The sequence below is a fragment of the Coenobita brevimanus genome, chromosome 8, assembly GCF_032717465.1.
Source record: "Coenobita brevimanus isolate Jiangsu-jjx chromosome 8, ASM3271746v2, whole genome shotgun sequence".
Taxonomy (NCBI): Eukaryota; Metazoa; Arthropoda; class Malacostraca; order Decapoda; family Coenobitidae; genus Coenobita; species Coenobita brevimanus.
In genome coordinates, this window is record NC_136961.1 from 1,242,814 (window position 1) to 1,262,454 (window position 19,641).

The 19,641-nt window shown below is 43.3% G+C and overlaps 1 protein-coding gene and 1 long non-coding RNA gene across 3 annotated transcripts in view; both read right to left on the reverse strand.

Moving 5' to 3' along the window:
* The window catches only part of LOC145405582 (uncharacterized), a 162,888-nt gene extending 159,275 nt beyond the window's left edge, over window positions 1-3,613 (reverse strand). The window contains exons 1-2 of one of the 2 annotated variants that reach the window (XR_013898382.1): window positions 3,485-3,613; window positions 717-878 (exon numbers count right to left, since the gene is read on the reverse strand). This is a non-coding gene — a long non-coding RNA (uncharacterized LOC145405582). Of the gene's footprint in view, window positions 1-716; window positions 879-3,484 lie in introns of those variants that run through there. The other variant, XR_013898383.1, reaches the window with a different exon arrangement.
* Window positions 3,614-18,722: 15,109 nt separating this feature from the next.
* The window catches only part of dsd (attractin-like protein dsd), a 64,915-nt gene continuing 63,996 nt past the window's right edge, over window positions 18,723-19,641 (reverse strand). Inside the window, exon 25 of the mRNA XM_080276917.1 lies at window positions 18,723-18,816. The gene's annotated coding sequence lies outside the window, so the exon portion shown is untranslated. The remainder of the gene's footprint in view (window positions 18,817-19,641) is intronic.

A 19,641-nucleotide genomic window follows, 5' to 3' on the forward strand; every position in this document is an offset into this window, starting at 1 on the left:
AAAGACAGAAGAGGGAGTGTAAAGTCACCCATAGGCAGAAGGATGAGGAAAGAATGAAGAAAAGAAAGACAGAAGAGGATGGAAAGAAGGATGGAGAAGAGGAAAGGGTAGACACCTGACAGCAGCACTACATCAAGTGAGTGGATGGTGAGTGCCCCCACCTACCACTATAATACTAATACTAATACCAGGGAATAACCTGGTTGGATCAATGTTGGGTGTGCACAACCAGGGGTCAGCACCTCTTTACAGCTTCATAGTCACCACATGAACTGCCAAATGAAGGAGTGAGATGTATATATGGCTCAATTGTCATCTATGTATTTACTGTAGCTATTTTTTTATCTGTCAGGTGGAGCTGGGATTCCAGGGGCTTGAATGGTGAGTGAATGGCAGTGTGGCTCATTCAACTTGGCAAACTTTGGTTAGTATCTCATTCTATCAAGTTTTTTCTGGCCCTGTGGAAAAGGATGTCTGTGTGGTGATGATGATGATGATGATGTTGAGGAGGAGGAGGAGGAGGAATAATGATGATGATGATGACTGATGAATGGTGATAATGATGATGATCAAGATGATAATGGCTGATGGATGACGATGAAGATTATGATGACGATGGATGATGATGATGATGAACCTGTGTGATAAGGTAGGGGGCACAAAGAATACAACAACTGAAAAAAAAAAAACATTACAACCTACAGGAGAGAATTTACCTGTGTTTTGTGGGTGAGAGGCCTGGGGGGTCCTTCTTGTGTACAGATGCAGCTTCCTGAGAGTGTCATCTGGCCGTCCCTTCTCCTCCCTCTCCTTCTTCAGCAGGGGCAAGAGTTCACCCAAGTTGGTATGTGTTGTGTGGCATTCCTTTCTCCTTCTGCCTGCAATAAAGGAAGTATTCAGACACTACCCCTTGCCCTCCACCCAACACTACCCTTCACAAACACATACATACATCCATTTGTACCACTGTCATACAAAGCCATCAACCAGGTAACATACTTCATGAACCACCATCACACTCATCATCATTACCATCATCATCATCATCATCGTTACCATCATCAACATCATCATCATCGTTACCATCATCATCATCATCATCATCGTTACCATCATCATCATCATCAACACATTATCAGTTTTACACATACTTTCCAGATGGGTTCACCTGACAGCACTGCCACGTCTCCTCCTCCTCACTGTGTTCCATGCCATCTCTCTAGTAATACTTCTTATAATAACCTCTATTAATATTAGTGTACCTGCTTTATAGCAACACTGTACCTCTAGTAGTGGTATGTGGTGATGCAGCCCATCATCCACTCACTTGATGTAGTGCTGCCTGCTTCTTCCTTCATCTCTATCACTCTTTTTCTTCTCTTCTCTTCCTATTTCTCCCATCCATCCTGTCACTTTTTATTACTCTTCTTTCCACTTCAAGTGACTACACTGAGTGATGGACAAAATGGTTTCTTGTAACCCAGCAAACCATGTATAACGCTGGGTGGTATCCATACAACCAAATAACGAGGTGATGTGGAGCCTATTATGGTGCCCATGTTAAATGGGTGAAGATGTAAATGTGGCATCCATCCAGGAACCAATCCTCCATACCCTTCCCTGCACCTTACTATGGTGAGGTACTTTCCACCCCATGGGAACATCAGTTCACTTCAAAAGCTGGCCCTGCAGGGGCAGTTGCTTGCCTGTGGTTGATGGGTCTGCTAGGCCAGACAGATTAACACCAACAAGAGTACCTCTAATATTAGTGCTATTAACAGCTCTGTGCCAGCTCTCTAGTACCAGTAATACTTCTAGTACAGTAATAACTTTATTAATACCTGTACATAAGCTCTCTATTTAATACTTGTAGTAACTCCAGTAATACCTGTGTACCAGCTCACTAATAACACTGTAGCTCTACCAGTATACTGTATATGAGGCCCCTAATAACATAGTGTACCAAGCGCCACTGCAAGCGAAACCGAGTTAAGTATACCACTATGTAGCCCAAACCCACTTTGATCTGGAAGGCAACCACGAGGTAGAGAAAGCAACTGGCATTAGGGTCCAAATTCCCCTTCTGTAACAAGGTCTCACTGCCCGCTTCACCTCACTGCGTCGACAAGCCTTCATGCTGGTCACAGAATGTACCAAGTGCCTTCCAGCAATGTGTTGTTTGGTGTTACCAGATACTAGCATTTCTTAATGCTCACAGTCATGCATTTTTTTCATACCATTATTAATTATTGTTGTGGTAGGTGGGGGCGCTCACCATCCACTCACTCAATGTAATGCTGCTCTCGGGTGTCTGCCCTGTCCTCTCCTCCATCCTTCCATCTTCTTCTGTCTTTCTTTCCTTCATTCTTTCCTCGTCTTTCTGCCTGCGGGTGACTTTACACTCCCTCTTCTGTCTTTCATTCCTTCATTCTTTCCTCTTCCTTCTGCCTGTGGGAGACTCTACGCTGAGTGACAAGCCAAATGGTTTCCTGTACACCAGGAAACCATTTACTACGCTAGGTGGTAACCATATAACCAAATTTTGGCGCCTGGTGGTTTAGTGGGTAATTATTGTGCTCCAATCGGACTGAGCTGGTGAAGGTTTATATCCAAGGGGTGATTGGGGTTTATTGCTCATGTAATGCCACTCAGGGATGAGTGAGGCTGGTCACTCTCATCTTAAATGTCAGGACCAACTGCCTAGCCCCGGGCTCCTACGCTCCTGATGGGGCAACGTAGGACTGGATGATGGATGGATGGACGGATTAATTATTGTACCATTATTCTAACATAATGGAATATTTCAGCATAAAATTTGATGATTTTAAGGGTAAGTTAGCCATAATGTACAGAAAATGGGCAAGGCAGAGAGCTCAGCAAGATATTGGCAACTGTGATCTGGGAATCTGTCGCAACGTGACGCAGTTTTTTGTTTACCAGCCGGCCTAGAACACTGCCTGGATTAACTGGCTGTTTCCAGAGCTGTTTTAGTGTTTTTTCTCATTGTCTCAAGAACATGAGTGACTCTAATAGTGAGCAAAAAGCTGCTGGTCCTTCTCATAACAGAAAAAGAGCGAGGAGGCCAGAGATGTGGGCACAAAACATTAGTAAGAAGCTCAGCAACACTGGGCATTTGCTTTTGTAAATATTCCCCATTGATATCTTTGGTTGGTTTGATTATTAAAAATGCTTACTGAGAGTATGTTTTGTCTCAATAACCACACTGGAGAAAAATGCAGCTATTGTTGTACCTTTCAGAATGCTACTAATTTCTCTTCTACCACGATCAGCATGACAAGAAAGTACAAACTTCAAGCTAAAAAAAAAAAAAAAAGCACTAAAAAATATTGACTAGTTCCAAAGTTATGGCATTTTGAAAGTTACGTAACTTTAACTGCGTTTTTTTCCGTTTTCAACATGTGGTTTTCAGTACGCTGTGTTATTAGGGGCCTCATATATAAGGTCAGGACTCAGCACACACCACTTCATCCTGTGTCATCCACTGTCCACCTCTTTGGTGATGGCTGCAGCCTCAAAGCTTCTTCACATCCTCACCCAGGGTCTCAGGGCCTTTCTTTCAGCATGTCCAAACCTTCTTGTCCTTCTTCCTTCCTTCATTCCTCAGGCTTTCACCTCCACTTATCTGAAAAAATTAAATGAATTCATATTTTGGAAAAACAAAAAAAAACTTAAAAATGCATAGTTCATGTATGCCAATGTAAAGTACATTATAATAATACAGTACAGGGAAAGGTAAGAAAAAGCAAAACCAGATGGATGCCTGGTGGTTTAGTGGGTCAGGGCAGTCAGCCAGATCTGACCTAATAGGAAATTTACTGGTAACACAACATCACTAACAACAGCAGGGTTGGGTGTAATTAGGCAGTGTTTGTGTGTAAAACTGATGAGGTTCTATACACTAAATAGTAACCTAACAATCATACATATTACAAGATAGATAGGCAGACAGATAGATAGGTCTAATTAGGCAAGACCTATTACTCTGATAATCTGGTTACATCTTATACATGAAAAGGCAAATGTCACTCAAATGCCTCCCTACCCCTGGATGGTGCACTGTTGGATGAGGGTAACTTCAACCTGCAGTCCACTGGGTTCACTAAATTAGAAACATAAGGCCTGAAATGAGTCATAACTTGGGAACTGGTGGCCCAACTGGACTGGAAATTGTTTTATTCTTCATGTTAATGCACTTTAACAGTGCCTTGATCCAACACAAATTTGCAACACATGTGCCATTTTTGCTGTTACTGTAACAAACATACAGAAATCAGATCATTATAATATACATTATTATTATCATTAGCATTACATCATCACCCATCATCTAATCCAGTGTTGCCCCATGAGGAGTGTAGGAGCCCGGGGCTAGGCAAGTTGGTCCTGACATTTAAGATGAGAGTGACCAGCCTCACTCATCCCTGAGTGGCATTACATGAGCAATCAACCCCAACCATCCCTTGGATATAAACCTTCACCGGCTCAATCTGATTGGAGCGCAATAATTACCCACTAAACCACCAGGCGCCAAAATTTGGTTATATGGTTACCACCCAGCATAGTAGATGGTTTCCTGGTGTGCAGGAAATCATTTGGCTTGTCACTCAATGTAGAGTCACCCACAGGCAGAAGGAAGAGGAAGGAATGAAGGAGAGAAAGACAGAAGAGGGAGTGTAAAGTCACCCGCAGGCAGAAGGACAAGGAAAGAATGCAGGAAAGAAAGACAGAAGAGGATAGATGGAAAGAAGGATGGAGGAAAGGGCAGACAACCGAGAGCAGCACTACATCGAGTGAGTGGATGGTGAGTGCCCTCACCTACCACATTATCATTACTACTACTACTATTACTACTAATACTACTACTATTACTACTACTACTACTACCACCACTACTATGGCTGCTATTATTATTTTTATTATTATTACTACTATCATTCCTACTACAACTACTACTACTACTGCTATTACTACTACTACTACACTGACTGTTCAAGACTCAGAGGTGACCCCAGACTGTGCCAGCCTTACATGTTGTGCACTAATTCAGCCTCACCTCAACACCCTACACTGTGACGGGGAAAAATGCGATATGTTTGTCTTTTTAACTAGGAGACTGTATGTGAGAAAAGTGGAGGGGGGGAGGGGGAGGGAGAGACCGAAGATGATATGGAGTGATGGAGAAGAGAGGTATATGAGAGAGGGGGGGATGTGAGGTATATGAGAGAGGGGGAGATGTGACTTGGAGGGATGGACAGTGAGTGACTAACTAGGAGAGAGTATGAGAGTGAGGTGGAGTGGGGGAGAGGGAGGGGGAGACTGAGGAGAAGATGGAGGGATGGAGTAGAGAGGTATATGAGAGAGGGGGATGTAAGCTGGGGTAAGGGGGGTATAATGGCAGGGGACAGGGTGACATGGAGGCGATTTATTTGTGGCCACCCTTTTCGGTATTAAGGCATCTGGCTGTGGATACATAAACAGAATACAGAATTGGGCAGTTACCATTTACTGTCTGAAGCTACAAACAGTTATATTCTGGATGGTAGTGTACTATTAGGCTGACAAGGACTGGTGAGGGTGTATGGTAGTGTACTATTAGGCTGACAAGGATGACTGGTGAGGGTGTATGGTAGTGTACTATTAGGCTGACAAGGACTGGTGAGGGTGTATGGTAGTGTATACTATTAGGCTGACAAGGAGGACTGGTGAGGGTGTATGGTAGTGTACTATTAGGCTGACAAGGACTGGTGAGGGTGTATGGTAGTGTATACTATTAGGCTGACAAGGAGGACTGGTGAGGGTGTATGGTAGTGTACTATTAGGCTGACAAGGAGGACTGTTGAAGATGGAGTTGTTTGTGGCAGATCAAAAAACACTTCAGATGAGGTCCATACACTGTGACCTCAGGGACAAGGGATTGAAGAAAGGTTGCTAGAGATCAAGCAGCACAGACAGCTGCCAATAGGTGACCAAGGCTGATGTATGCCAGCATGTTAGAGCCTTTATAAACAAAACAAAATGTAATAAATGATAAGATGGGAAAATGTATGAATTTATAAATGTTGTGGCCGTGGAAAGAGATGGAGAACAAGACACTGACCTTTGATGCAAGGAAGAAGGAACCAAAGGCCAGCAGCCTGCAAGATTGTTCCCTCCAAGAAAATATACATAAATAAAAAATAACAAAGCCAAATTCAGGACTCATTCATCTTGAGATCCCTGGACACACTGCATTTAAAAGATTGGAGGTCACAGGCAGTAGGAATGAAAGAGAGGAAGACAGTTCCAGAGTCGACCTGTTGCAAATATACATGAAGGACTGGGAGTACTGGTTAACTTACCTCCTACCTACCTACCTACCTACACTGGAGGTCACAGGCAGTAGGCAATACAGACAGAGGAAGACAGTTGCAGAGCTGACCTACTGCATACATGTAGGATTGGGAGTACTGGTTAACTTACCTCCTACCTACCTACCTACTTACCTGCCTACCTACCTACCTACCTAAACTGGAGGTCACAGGCAGTAGGCAATATAGACAGAGGAAGACAGTTCCAGAGTTCACCTGTTGCATAGCTGAAGGACTGGGAGTAACAGTTAATTCTTGCATTAGAGAGCTGGACAGAGAAAGGATGAAAGTTTGCTGCCAGATGGGTGCTACGTGCCCTCTCACAGGTGACTACTGTATATGTGAATGATGTGGAGGGGAGGAGGGGGAGGTGGAGGCCAAGGATGAGGTGGAGGGGTGGAGTGGAGAAGTATAGGAGGGTAAGGAGTTAACCTTCGAGAAAGGGCAGCCAGATGGTAGTGGACAGGGTGAGATGGAGGTGATTTGTTTATGACCATCCTTTAGGAAATTAAAACATTTGGCAATGGGTAGATAGATAGATAGATAGATAGACAGATAGATAGACAGATGGACAGACAGAAAGACTGATATAGACAGACGCAGATACTGTATGGTGGATGGGAAGACCAACTTTAAATGGAAAAGTTGAAAGACAGTAAATTAATGGATTTTTTTACACTGTGCAATAAAACTGTCTATGAAAAGGGAAGGAAGGATGGCAGAAGAAATGAAAGAGAATGAAGTATGGAAAGAAAAGAGAAGAAAGGAAAAATACAGCAAGGAAACAGGAAAGAAAGAAAGAAAGAAAGAAAAAAGAAGGGAAGGAAATGTGAAGATGCATGGAAGGGTGACTGGAAAGAGGAAGGAAGGATGGGAGAAGAAATGAAAAAATGAAGAAAGAGGAAAAGACGAGAGAAGAAAGGAAAAATACAGCAAGGAAACAGGGAAGGGGGAAGAAAAAAGGAAGTAAGAAAAGAGAGGGAAGAAGACAGGAAGAACTTAACACCCCTTCCATAGAATTTCTTTTTACTTTAACTTGGCCTACAACTGCTATCTCTCCACCTTGAATGCTGAGTTATGGCAATAGATTAGCACTAAAATATAATACTGGTCACAAAGAGCTATAAGAAGGTTAGAAAGTTAAGGTGAAAGAGCTAGAGTACTATATTCCCCTGTTAATCCCCTGTTACAGCTCAATATATATATATATATATATATATATATATATATATATATATCCTTAACTTTTCTATCTTTTAATCTAAGTTGAGAGAGAGAGAGAGAGAGAGAGAGAGAGAGAGAGAGAGAGAGAGCTATCCCTCTTCTTATCTGCCACATCATTAATGATGTCCAGACAGGTGTATTAAGTCACATCCCCAGAACTGTGTGTGTGTGTGTGTGTGTGTGTGTGTGTGTGTGTGTGTGTGTGTGTGTGTGTGTGTGTGTCAAATTCTGTAATACCTAGGATCGTGTGTGTGTGTGTGTGTGTGTGTGTGTCAAATTCTGTAATACCTAGGATCGTGTGTGTGTGTGTGTGTGTGTGTGTGTGTGTGTGTGTGTGTGTGTGTGTGTGTCAAATTCTGACACCTAGGATCATGTGTGTGTGTGTGTGTGTGTGTGTGTGTGTGTGTGTGTGTGTGAGAGAGAGAGAGAGAGAGAGATGGGGCAGGGAAACAGAAGGGTAATATTTTCTATTTATCAGACGGAAGTTACATCACCAAGATAGAGAAGAAGAGCAGTGGAGAGGCGAGAGGAGGAGAGGAGAACAGGAAGAGAGGAAGACAGGAAGAGAGGAAAAGAGGAAGACAGGAGGAGACGAAAAGAGGAAGACAGGAAGAAGAATGGAAAGAGGAGAGGAAGAGAGGAAGACAGGAAGAGAGGAAGAGCAATGGAAAGACGAGAGGAGGAGAGGAAGACAGGAAGAGAGGAAGACAGGAAGAGAGGAAGACAGGAAGAGAGGAAGACAGGAAGAGAGGAAGACAGGAAGAGAGGAAGACAGGAAGAGAGGAAGACAGGAAGACAGGAAGAACAATGGAAAGACGAGAGGAGGAGAGGAAGACAGGAAGAGAGGAAAAGAGGAAGAGAGGAAGAGAGGAAAAGAGGAAGACAGGAAGAGAGGAAAAGAGGAAGACAGGAAGAGAAGAAAAGAGGAAGACAGGAAGAGAGGAAGAGAAGAAAAGAGGAAGACAGGAAGAGAGGAAAAGAGGAAGACAGGAAGAGAGGAAAAGAGGAAGACAGGAAGAGAGGAAAAGAGGAAGACAGGAAGAGAGGAAGAGAAGAAAAGAGGAAGAGAGGAAGAGAAGAAAAGAGGAAGAGAGGAAGAGAAGAAAAGAGGAAGACAGGAAGACAGGAAAAGAGGAAGACAGGAAGAGAGGAAGAAGAATGGAAAGAGGAGAGGAAGAGAGGAATACAGGAAGAAAGGAAGAGGAATGGGAAGACAAGAGAAGGAGAGGAAGACAGGAAGAGAGGAAGAGAGAAATAGAGGAAGACGGGAAGAGAGGAAGGGGAATGGAAAGACGAGAGGAGGAGAGGAAGACAGGAAGAGAGAAAAAGAGGAAGACGGGAAGAGAGGAAGACAGAAAGAGAGGATGATAGGAAGACAGGAAGAGAGGAAGACAGGAAGAGAGGAAGGGGAATGGAAAGAGGAGAGGAGGAGAGGAAGACAGGAAGAGAGGATGACTGGAAGAGAGGAAGGGAAATGGAAAGACGAGAGGAGGAGAGGGAGGAGGGAAGTGAAAAGAGGGGAAGGAGGGTGAGTGGATGAAAGAGGAGTGGGAAGGAGAAAAAATGGAGAGGGAGGAAAGGAGGGATGGAGGAGGAGGAGGAGGAGGAGGAGGAGGAGGGGATGAAGAAAAGAACGAAGAAGGAATGGGAGGGTGGGAAGAAGAGGAAGGAAGGAAGGAGAAGGAGGAAGGAAGGTGGGAAGAAGAGGAAGGAAGGAAGAAGAAGGAAGGTGGGAAGAAGAGGAAAGAAGAAGAGGGAATAATTCACTTCCTGGCAGTTGCTTACCACAAACATTTAATCCACTTATAGTTAAATCCAGTTGTTGGTAATATTTTAGGAATGGACGAGGCCTTTAGCAACATGTACTTGTTTTTTTCTTTTGTTTTTCTTCCTCCAGTCATTGTCTCTCTCTCCCTAAAAAACGAAGGAAGGTAGGAACACACACACACACACACACACACACACGTAATCATTTACCCATTAGCGCTCCTACACTACACTAATATATATGGTGATTTAGGCAACTTAATAACTTCAAAAACATTCAGTTAATAATAACGTCAGATATTTACACATAACAAAATAACAATACTGTCAATAACGTCAGATAATTACACATAACATAAAACCACAAAATAACAATACCGTCAATAACGTCAATATTTACACATAACAATAAAATCACCAACTCGAAATTCAACCCTTAGCCCAGACACTTCTTGGAGGCTTCGTAATATCCCTTCCTCGGCGATTTATTTTTCCTGCTACACCTTAATATCCTCTAATATGGTGTTAATACAAACTACGACTGTATTAAAAAATATAAATAACGTCACAGAGGACAGCAAGGTGTAATATGCAAAATAAATGGTTCAGGAAAAGATGCTAAGAATCCTTCCATTTCAACGAGATAACGGCTTAATTTTCAACCCCGACTTGGCAGGCTTCGTAACACCTCTTCCTCAGCGATTTATTGTGCACATTACACCTTAATAATCTATTGTAGGTTACTGAAGCAACTGTGCCGAGATTTAAATTTTAGCCGAAATCTCTCATATGGGAGATTTCGTAACATTTCTTTCTCGGCAAACTATTTTGCACAATCAACCTTAATATCCATCTGTGTGCGATTGGTGCATACTATGGCGGTATTTGCAAAGTATAAATATTATACAAGCCAAAAGAAAGGCCTAATATGAAAATGAATCGCTAAGGAAAAACTGGTGCGAAGGCCACCATTCCAGCGACATTACGGATTAATTTTCAACTAACTTTGATCGTTCCGCAACACTTCTTCTTCAGCGATTTATTTTGCACCATACAGCTTAATATTTTCTTCTATGTTACTCTGACTTGAAATTGTGCCGACATTAAACCTTCAGCCGAAATCTCTCATATAGGCCTTGGAGATTCCGTAGTGTCTCTTCCTCGGCGATTACTTGGCGCATATACCATAAAATCCTCCAGTATGTTATAAATGGAATCTACGTCGATTTTGAAACTGACAGATTATATGAAAATCAATATTAGTGTAAAATACAAAATTAATTACCGAGGAAGTGGTGCTACGAAATCTGCCACATGCAGGCTGATATTTTCAAACCTTGGCGCCGGCCGACAGCCTCTTGCTTTTGTGTTAATTTTATGGCTGGTGTGTGTGCTGCATCGCTTATCTCTGGGATATGAGCCTTATTACCAGCATCATAGAGCTGCCTTACACTGGCAGCCACTAGCAGGCTTCGTAGCACCTTTACCTAAGCCATTTATCCCGTACATTAAACATTAACATTCTCCAGTAGGCCATTTGTAGCGTTTTAGTACCGACATGGTTTTCGTCAATAACATGCAAAATAATACTGAGGTGTAATGTGCAAAATAAATCGCTGAGGAAGAGCAGTTACGAAATATGCAGCCTCTCAGAATACCACCCTTAACCCTCTCAGTCCGGTGACAATTTTTTTTGTCTACCTCTCTCTTTCCCTCCCCCTCTCTCTCCCGCTACTAGGTCTATTTCAGGCGTCTAATTACATGAAAATCGCCTTTGTCGTAAACTGGCCTTAAATTTGGCGGGAAAAATAATTCAACACGCAGGCAATAGGCAAAGCCCTGACCCACACCATTGTACTGAGTTGTATTGTGTGTGTGTGTGTGTGTGTGTGTGTGAGAGAGAGAGAGAGAGAGAGAGAGAGAGGGTGATGAAGAGGTGAATGTGTGTGTGTGTGTGTGTGTGTGTGTGTGTGTGTGTGTGTGTGTGTGTGTGTGTGTGTGTGAGAGAGAGAGAGAGAGAGAGAGAGAGGGTGATGAAGAGGTAAATGTGTGTGTGTGTGTGTGTGTGTGTGTGTGTGTGTGCGTGCGTGTGTGTGAGAGAGAGAGAGGTGAATGTGTGTGTGCATAGAGGAATATGTGTGTGTGTGTGTGTGTGTGTGTGTGTGTGTGTGTGTGTGTGTGTGAGAGAGAGAGAGAGAGAGACAGACAGACAGACAGACAGTGATGAAGAGGTGAATGTGTGTGTGTGTGTGTGTGTGTGTGTGTGTGTGTGTGTGTGTGTGTGTGTGTGTGTGTGTGAGAGAGAGAGAGAGAGTATCAAAGGCCTGGTAAACAGCTAATATATCCTGCCATTACCTGAGCCAAGCTGGTCTCTACGTCACTCTGTCCCATTAATTGACAAACTCCATCACCATTTTCCTCATATTGGAGAACCCATTAATGCTGAATGGGTATACACGTCTATCTATCTACTGCCAATCGCGTAAGGGGTGGCCACAAACAAATCGCCTCCATGTCGCCCTGTCCCCCGCCATTTCACTGCCCTGCTCCCAGCTCACACACCCCTCTCTCATATACCTCTCCACCCCACCCCTCCATCTCATCCCAGCCTCCCCTTCCCTCTCCCCCCCTCCACCTCACTCATATACACTCTCCTCGTCAGTCTCTCTCTCCATCCTCTCCACATGGCCAATCCACCTCAATGTATTTCTCCCAACACTCCCTATCACATCCACATCCACACGTGCAACTGACTAAAGAATGAGGAGAGGCAGACCAAGAATGAGAAGAGGCAGACCAAGCATGAGGCCACAAGAAGCAGCAAATTGGAGTGACGAGAGCGACAGGATGAGTAGCAACAGAGAAGCTTAAACGACTGAAAGATGACTGATTCATAGGACTGCATTTCTAGTCTGGCCATGTGGAAAGGATGGGGGGATGAGAGACTGACGAGGAGAGTGTGTGTGAGGTGGAGGGGGAAAGGGGAAGGGAGGCCAAGGATGAGATGGAAGGATGGAGTGGAGAGGTATATGAGAGAGGGGTGTGTGAGCTGGGAGCAGGGCAGTGAAATGGCGGGGGACAGGGCGACATGGAGGTGATTTGTTTGTGGCCACCCCTTACGGGATTAAGGCGTCTGGTAATAGACAGATAGATAGACAGATTTCTGGTCCGTTCGGAGACCGTGGCGCCTTTTCCTCAGCGATTTGTTTTGTCTGTTTCTTGTCTTACACTGTCAGTGCCATAAACATATATGTTAGTGTGAGAAAATTAATGTGTGATACGCACAATACATATATATATATATATATATATATATATATATATATATATATATATACCATGCCACTTAGACTAGGCAGGCGCGCGCACACACACGCACGCACACGCGCACACACACACACACACACACACACACACACACACACACACATGAATAACTGCCATGAATTAATTTGAAGAAAAGCTCAAGATCCAAGTGGTGGTGGTGGTGGTGGACGGGTGGTGGTGGTGGTGGTTGGGTGGGGTGGTGGTGGTGGTAGTGGTGGTTGGGTGGGGTCGTGGTGGTGGTTGGGTGGTGTGGTGGCGGTGGTGGATGAGAGGTGCCTATGTGGTGGTGGTGGTGGTGGTGACTCTATGGTAATGGTGGTGGTGCTAGGGCTCCAGCAGGAAGGTGATAGGCACATGTTACGGTAACACGATGCTAATCATAAAGTGCTACACAAGTGATGTAATCATGTAATGCCAGTGTCTCTGAGTCTTGTTTAATCTGTAAGAAATCAGCTGCAACATGACAACATTTTTCGTTCATGAAAGATGCCTGAACTATATTGCTGGTATTAACAAAACCAATGGCACTGCGTCAGGTTCACGCAGCCACACCTTACGCCTCACATTCTATGCCATATTGACACCAGCACAGGCTTGCTATTTTCACACGCCTTACCCGTTCATTTGTGCTGCTAGACACACGCTGCCTCGTTCTGGCAGCTCGCTGTTGTCTCACACCGCTGATGTGGCCCATAGTCTTGTGTAAGTGCAACACAAGTTGGTACATTGACAAAAATACACCAACAAAATACAACACCGTTAACTTCCTTGCCTGCGTCTGCCCTCCTGGTCGGCTGTTGCAGTGTGGGTAGTGTAGTGACGTCACACAGCCAATCAGATGTCATCTCTTTCCGGCGTCAGGCCCCGCAGCCAATCACCCCAAATGTACGTACTGTATAACATCTTTCACTCGTGCCTCACGGATAAATTTGTACGAATTAATGGTAAACATCTAACTGTACATTAATACTGCATTAATATGCGATGTTGGTGATGCATACAACGTAAAATAAGATCACCATCGTCTTCCCGTTCAGTGTGAGAAAATGTTAAGATATCGGCCTTATTGAAGATATATTATTTGATAAAGGCAGTATTATTAGCGATGAAATAACTGTTGGCAGCCTAAGCCCTACGTAAAGTGGCTGGATGAGGTGGAGGGATGGAGTTGAGAGGTATATGAGGGAGGGGGGAGTGAGTCGGGGGAAGGGTAGTCAAATTGTGGGTGGTAGAGCGACTTGGAGGCGTTTTGTCTGTGGCCACCGTTTGCGGGATTAGGGCGTCGGGCTATATACACAGTAGATAGATAGAGACCATTTATTTGTATACCAAACAATGTCAGTGGAATTTAGCATGCAAATATAAGTACGATTTATTTATGACTGTCATTATAACGCGTTGATGGATATTTGTTGCTATAAATGACACACTTCTTACCCAACCCCACCTGACATCCAACCCAGCCCTGCCTCTTGTTTACCTCCAACACACTGAGTACTGCCACCCCTGCCGCCTGCACCTCTGTCCCCTACACCCTACCTTTCCCCAAGCCTGCCCTGCCTACCTGCTACCACCAACACCCCTGCCTCTCCTTAACCCTTCTCTGCCTCACACACCCCTGCCTACCTGCCACCACCAACACCCCTACCTCTCCTTAACCCTTCTCTGCCTCAAACCCCCCTGCCTACCTGCCACCACCAACACCCCTACCTCTCCTTAACCCTTCTCTGCCTCACACCCCCCTGCCTACCTGCTACCACCAACACCCGTGCCTCTCCTTAACCCTTCTCTGCCTCACATCCCCCTGCCTACCTGCTACCACCAACACCCGTGCCTCTCCTTAACCCTTCTCTGCCTCACACCCCCTGCCTACCTGCCACCACCAACACCCGTGCCTCTCCTTAACCCTTCTCTGCCTCACACACCCCTGCCTCACCTACCCCCACCACCCTGACGCCTCCAGTCTGCACAGTCAAGGTGCCGGGGTTCTGTCAACAACTACAATACTGTACCTACACAAGAAGCCAACTCAATGTACCCCTTCAGCCCGGTCATGTATTTCAGGCTGATTAGCGCCCAATGGTTTTATTTAGACAAAGATGGTCTTGCAGGGGGAGGCCGAGGATGAGATGGAGGGATGGAGTGGAGAGGTATATGAGAGAGGGGGAGGCCGAGGATGAGATGGAGGGATGGAGTGGAGAGGTATATGAGAGAGGGGGAGGCCGAGGATGAGATGGAGGGATGGAGTGGAGAGGTATATGAGAGAGGGGGAGGCCGAGGATGAGATGGAAGGATGGAGTGGAGAGGTATATGAGAGAGGGGGAGGCCGAGGATGAGATGGAGGGATGGAGTGGAGAGGTATATGAGAGAGGGGGAGGCCAAGGATGAGATGGAGGGATGGAGTGGAGAGGTATATGAGAGAGGGGGAGGCCAAGGATGAGATGGAGGGATGGAGTGGAGAGGTATATGAGAGAGGGGAAGGCCAAGGATGAGATGGAGGGATGGAGTGGAGAGGTATATGAGAGAGGGGGAGGCCAAGGATGAGATGGAGGGATGGAGTGGAGAGGTATATGAGAGAGGGGGAGGCCAAGGATGAGATGGAGGGATGGAGTGGAGAGGTATATGAGAGAGGGGAAGGCCAAGGATGAAATGGAGGGATGGAGTGGAGAGGTATATGAGAGAGGGGTGTGTGAGCTGGAGCAGGTCAGTGAAACGTCGGGGGACAGGGCGACATGTTTGTGGCCACCCCTTACGGGATTAAGGCGTCTGGCAAAAGAGAGGTAGACAGATAGATAGATAAAATGCTAGAAATTCACTCTTACAATAAAAATGAAAATCGCCAGACATAGAAAAGATTACACTGTGTGTGTGTGTGTGTGTGTGTGTGTGTGTGTGTGTGTGCGTGTCAACAACTGAGAGTTGTCTGACGGGAATTTCATTAACACATGTGGTCAAGCATATACATACGTATATATATATATATATATATATATATATATATATATATATATATATATATATATATACAATCAAATGCATACACACTCTTTCACACACACACACACACACACAAACTGAACATGTATGAACCTGTATACACTGCTTGCAAATATGAGAATAGCATTCACATACATAAATGAAGACATGCTAAGAAGAAGAATAACATCATTCATTAGACCAACCCTGGAATATGCATCAGTAGTCTGGAGTCCTCATCTCAAAAAGCATATAGACAAGATTGAAAAAGTTCAAAGGGCCGCCACAAGATGGATACCAAGCTTAAGGGACCTAAGCTACGAAGAAAGACTAAATAAACTGAATCTACCAACACTACAAGAGAGAAGGAAAAGAGGTGACATGATAATGCTATATAAATGCATATCAGGAAAGGAGAAAATAGACATAAATGATTACTTAACATATGGGGAAGCATCAGCAAGAGGACACTGCAAAAAACTGCATCAAAAGAGAGGTGATAAAGACGTAAGGAAATTCAGTTTCCCAAACAGAGCAATTGATCAATGGAATGCACTACCGAATGAAATAGTGTGTGCCAAAACAATTCACAAATTTAAGGATATGTACGATAAATATGGTTTAAGACACGGGACAATACGAGCTTGACTCATTCCTGTAAAGATAGTTAGGTAAGAACACACACACACACACACACACACACACACACACACACACATGAACGCATACACACACAAACTCTCATAAATATCTATAAATGTTAAATGAAAATCACATTTTTTGCTTATTTTTTTAATATATTAAAAATTCTTAATTACATAGCTTGATAGACAGATAGCCAGACAGATAGGTAGATAGACAGATACAAATATATATATACACAGGTTGATAGATAAGTAGATAGATAGATATATAAACAGGTTGATAGATATACATAGGTAGGTAGGTAAGTATATAAAGATGCATATATTTATATATGGGTGTTTGTGATAAGTGGGTGCACAAGAGATGTAGTGGTATTAGAGGTAGACTGCAAGATAATGCTGATTTCATGTGTGTGGTGTGTCGGGGAGAGCAGGTGGAGATTGTCAGGCGTGAAAGGATTGAACTTGCTGGTGAATCTCTTGAGTGTGTGGAAGAGTTTTGTTATTTGGGAGATGTTATGTGCTGGAGCAGCTCTGTGGCTAGGGCGAGAAGTGGTTGGAAGTAGTTCAGGGAGCTGCTGCCTCTCCTGACATTGAGAGGACTCTCCCTACGTGCTAAGGGGTCTTTGTATGCAGCATGTGTTAGGAGTGTAATGCTGTATGGTAGTGAGACCTGGGCAGTGAAGGAGGAAGATATTCGCCGGCTCAGACGTACAGAAATGACAATGATTAGGTGGATGTGCAGTGCGTCCCTGCGTGCAAGGCCTGGAGGGGCTGGGTTTACGATGGAAGAGTTGAGAGGTAGGATGGGACTGGAGTGTATTGGTGTTGTGATGAGGAGAGGTAGACTGAGATGGTTTGGGCATGTGGAGAGGATGGGGGATGATAATTGGGTGCAGAAAGTGAGAAGTGTTAATGTTGGGGGTGGGGTAGTGAAAGGAAGACCGAAAAAGACCTGGGACACTGTCACTGAGTGTGACCACAGGGATAAGAGACTAAACAGCAAAGCTGCCAGAGATCGAACAGCATGGAAAGCCGCCACTAGGTGACCAAGGCCAATGCATGCAAGCAAGTTGGAGCCTTTATATACAATATATATATATATATATATATATATATATATAAGTTGGTTTCTTTATAAACGAAATGAAAATGTGTGAATGTGTGTGTGTGTGTGTGTGTGTGCGCACGTGAGACAGAGAGACAGACAGACAGAATTACACATCAGATCTATAATAATAATAATAATAATATTTATTTCAAATTAAAATACATATGTATATACTTTTTAAAAAGTCTATTTTATTCCCATTATTTTGGGGAATATGTCAGTTTTCCTCAAAATCGAGGTTTTGCTCAAAGTTTTGAGCATGAATATAATTCTTTTTGAGATTCCGATATAAATAATTTTTTTGAGATTCTGGTCTATATATAAAATTCTCACCAATTTTCCAATATAAATTTCTCAGACATGAAAATTATTTTTTAAAGATCTCTCAGATCTATGTCTATATTTCTTTTTATATATTTTCTTTACTGTTTACTTAGTAATAATAATAATAATAATAATGACAGCAATAATAACAGCAGAAATAATAATAAATATTAATAATAAATAATAGCTGTAGTAATAATAATAATAATAATCTATCTACCTACCTATTGATATATTTAAAGCAGTTTTTCTCACAAGTCTCCTTGGTTACTAGTCAAAATTATTTTTACATGGAGCACCTTGACCCACGGGACCACCAGGCACCTATAAATTTTTCCCGACTCTCCTGGTTGGTCTCCATCTCATAAATCTCCTTGGTTACTAGTCAAAAAATGCCTTTGGCTATAAATTAGGACCAAAATCTCCATGGTTACTAGTCAAAAGCTCCCTAACACCTTTTCCTATGTGATTTATTTTGCATATTATCCTCCATTTGGCAAAGGAGTGATTTATATGAGCTATAGTTAAAATCAGGACTGAGTCTCTTTGGTTACTAGTCAAAAGCTCCCTAACATATTTTCCTAAGTGATTTATTCGCCTCCATTTTTCGCATATATAGTTTTTTTACTTGCTATTTATTGTTTTTAATAGCAAAATAATTTCTGAGAGAGAAAGAGAGAGAGAGAGAGAGAGAGAGAATGTTCCCCTAACACTCTCCCTCAGGCAATTTATCCATTTTTTTTATAATGAGAGAGAAGAGAATGCTCCCCTAACACCTTCATTTAAGCCATATATTTATTTAAAAGAGAGAGATAATGCTCCCCAAACCCCTTCCCATATGCCATTTATCCTATTATAACTTATACTATATATATCTTTGCCTCAGTGGGCTATCGGAGCCAAAGAGAGAGAGAGAGAGAGAGATGGAGAGAGAGAGAGAGAGATGGAGAGAGAGAGAGAGAGAGAGAGAGAGAAAGAATACTTCCCAAACACCTTTCCTTAGGTGAGTCATTCTAGTTCTATATATGTATATATATATATAGCGTCGCCTCAGTGGGCTATAGGAGCTGCCATCCTGAAAAAGAAATGATTTATTAGTATTTATTTTATTGATTTCCACAATAATAATAATAATAATAATAATAATAGTTTCTCATCTACCTATCTTTATCTATCATAATAATAATAGTTTCTCATCTACCTATCTTTATCTATCATAATAATAATAGTTTCTCATCTACCTATCTTTATCTATCATAATAATAATAGTTTCTCATCTACCTATCTTTATCTATCAACCTATCTATCCATCTATCTATCTACTTATCCATCCATCTATCCACACTCAATCCTCATAAATCACGGCAAATTTGGGTCAGGACTACTGATGTGATTTACAAATTCCATGGTTTATAAATAATAACTTATGTGAAAAATGAATTAGGGTCTGGAGTTTGGCCCACCACCCCCACAGCAGCCTACCTACACCCATCAAGGCACCATCAAACACAAACATACACATTTAGGAATCTTCAGTGCATGTATTTAATAGAAATAAGCCATGTTAAGGGATCCCACCTTAATCCTATGATGGTATTGTTTAAGTGAATGAAGTGGGGTGGTGTTGGGAAGAACTTTGAACCTCTCAGCATGAGGTGGCGGTGCTCCCTTCTCAACACGACAAATGACCTCCAAACGTTGACTGTAAGACAACGGTGGCTGTTTCTTGATGCCACACTGCTTAGAGCGCTTCATCGGGGGTTCGGGAGGGGCCATGGAAGGTGGGAGGCCGGGGGGGGGGGAAGGTGCCAGAAAAAGGCAGGTAGCACTCACACTCCTCGGCAATGGTCTGTAGTGTGCAGACTGGCGGGAAGAACAACAACAACGTGGCGGCATTAGT